At 60.3% G+C, this 2500-nt stretch overlaps 2 non-coding genes and 1 pseudogene across 2 annotated transcripts in view; all 3 read left to right on the forward strand.

The window, feature by feature from the left end:
* The window catches only part of LOC146142737 (small subunit ribosomal RNA), a 1811-nt gene extending 869 nt beyond the window's left edge, over positions 1 to 942 (forward strand). Inside the window, exon 1 of the ribosomal RNA XR_014500861.1 lies at positions 1 to 942. This exon is cut by the window's left edge and continues 869 nt beyond it. This is a non-coding gene — a ribosomal RNA (small subunit ribosomal RNA).
* Positions 943 to 1189: 247 nt separating this feature from the next.
* Positions 1190 to 1343, forward strand: LOC146142738 (5.8S ribosomal RNA). The gene has a single exon (XR_014499978.1). It is a non-coding gene; the product is annotated as a 5.8S ribosomal RNA (ribosomal RNA).
* Positions 1344 to 1591: 248 nt separating this feature from the next.
* The window catches only part of LOC146142739 (large subunit ribosomal RNA), a 3679-nt pseudogene continuing 2770 nt past the window's right edge, over positions 1592 to 2500 (forward strand).

The following is a 2500-nucleotide window of genomic DNA, read 5'->3' on the forward strand; positions in this document are numbered from 1 at the left end:
AGAGGGACAGACGGGGGCATTCGTACTGTGCCGTTAGAGGTGAAATTCTTGGATCGGCGCAAGACGAACGACTGCGAAAGCATTTGCCAAGAATGTTTTCTTTAATCAAGAGCGAAAGTCAGAGGTTCGAAGACGATCAGATACCGTCCTAGTTCTGACTATAAACGATGCCAACTAGCGATCGGGGGGCGTTAGTTTTACGACCTCTCCGGCAGCTTGCGGGAAACCAAAGTCTTTGGGTTCCGGGGGAAGTATGGTTGCAAAGCTGAAACTTAAAGGAATTGACGGAAGGGCACCACCAGGAGTGGAGCCTGCGGCTTAATTTGACTCAACACGGGAAATCTCACCCGGCCCGGACACAGTGAGGATTGACAGATTGAGAGCTCTTTCTTGATTCTGTGGGTGGTGGTGCATGGCCGTTCTTAGTTGGTGGAGCGATTTGTCTGGTTAATTCCGATAACGAACGAGACTCTGGCTTGCTAACTAGTTACGCGACCCAATCGGTCGGCGTCTAACTTCTTAGAGGGACTAGTGGCGTTTAGCCACACGAGATTGAGCAATAACAGGTCTGTGATGCCCTTAGATGTTCGGGGCCCCACGCGCGCTACACTGACCGGATCAGCATGTGCTCGCCTTGGCCGACAGGTCTGGGTAACCCGCTGAACCCCGGTCGTGCTAGGGATAGGGAATTGCAATTATTTCCCTTGAACGAGGAATTCCCAGTAAGCGCGAGTCATTAGCTCGCGTTGATTACGTCCCTGCCCTTTGTACACACCGCCCGTCGCTACTACCGATTGAATGGTTTAGTGAGGTCCTCCGATTGGACCTGGCGCGGCCGGCAACGGTCGAGCCGGCGTCCGAGAAGACGATCTAACTTGATCATTTAGAGGAAGTAAAAGTCGTAACAAGGTTTCCGTAGGTGAACCTGCGGAAGGATCATTAACGGTCTCGCAAACGCTTCGGCGAACGCGAAACTCGGACAAGCGAGAGAAAAAGTTTTTGCTACCCGGCGCCCGACCCGCGAGGAGCGGCGCGCCGGCCGGCGATTCGGTCACCCGGTAATGTTTGCGCGTCGAGTGCCGCGGTGCCGCGCGCTCCGGCTTCAAGCGTCGGCCTGGCCGACCGCTCGGCGCGGTATATTTTGTCACCCTTTAGTGCGAGGCACTGTGCGAGCGAAACAATCGTGGATGGCTCTTGGCGGTGGATCACTCGGCTCGTGAGTCGATGAAGGACGCAGCTAGCTGCGTGAATTAGTGTGAATTGCAGGACACATTGAGCATCGACGTTCTGAACGCAAATTGCGGCCTCGGGTCAATCCCGGGGCCGCGCCCGCCTCAGGGTCGCGTTGCAAACGTTCCGCGCGGGGATTTCTCCGCGCGGCTGCTGCGGCGTCGGACGCGCGAGCGCCCGTCCCGCTCAAGACAGCACGGCACGATGCGCGACGATCGCGACCAGAATCCCGCGCGGCGGCGGCGAGACGACCTCGAAGAGGCCAACGGCTGGCGGCTCAAGGGCGGGAATCGAGGTGCGCGGCGGCGCGCGGCGCCGACGGCGAGCGCGGAACGGGAAGAATAGTCCCGGTCCTTACTTTCGGCCTGAGGTCGGACGAGGCTACCCGCTGAATTTAAGCATATTACTAAGCGGAGGAAAAGAAACTAACGAGGATTCCCTCAGTAACGGCGAGTGAAGCGGGATGTGCCCATCGCCGAATCCGCGCGCTTTTGGAGTGCGCGGAATTGTGGCGTACGGAATTCGTCACGGCGCGCTTCGCCGGTCGCCCGCGTCCTTCTGATCGAGGCCTTTTCCCAGAGCGGGTGTCAGGCCCATGGCGGCGACAGGCGGGCGCGCTACGGCGTCTTCCCAGAGTCGGGTTGTTTGGGAATGCAGCCCAAAGCGGGTGGTAAACTCCATCTAAGGCTAAATACGGTCACGAGACCGATAGCGAACAAGTACCGTGAGGGAAAGTTGAAAAGCACTTTGAAGAGAGAGTTAAAGAGTACGTGAAACCGTCGAGAGGCAAACGGGAGGGCCTGTCGGGTCGCCCGGTCGCTTTCAGCCGGCCCCCTGTCGGCGACGTTGTCGTGCGGACCCTCACGGGCCGCCGGCGGCGCCGCCCGATCGGGGACCAGCGCACTAGCGCCGGGCGAAGGCCGCGACCGTCTGGACGGCGGCGAGAAGGCCGCGCGCAAGGTAACCCGGCCTCGGTCGGGTACTATAGGCGCGCGTGTCCGTCGGCCCGCCGTTCGGGCGAGGAGAGATCGCCGCGTCTGCCCTTCGGGGCCGAGCGCCCGGTGCCGGCTGGGGCGTCGTGGGTCGGGGACTGTTCTCAGTGCCCAGCCTCTTCGTCTCGGTCGCGCTTCCGGTGTCGTTTCGCGAGGCGCACGGGGTCCGCGGCTGAAGTCAGCCACCTTCCCGACCCGTCTTGAAACACGGACCAAGGAGTCTAACGTGAGCGCGAGCCACGGGGCAGTACGAAACCCATGGGCGCAGTGAAAGTGAA

This window comes from Ascidiella aspersa, chromosome 5 (genome assembly GCF_963924565.1).
Source record: "Ascidiella aspersa chromosome 5, kaAscAspe10.2, whole genome shotgun sequence".
Taxonomy (NCBI): Eukaryota; Metazoa; Chordata; class Ascidiacea; order Phlebobranchia; family Ascidiidae; genus Ascidiella; species Ascidiella aspersa.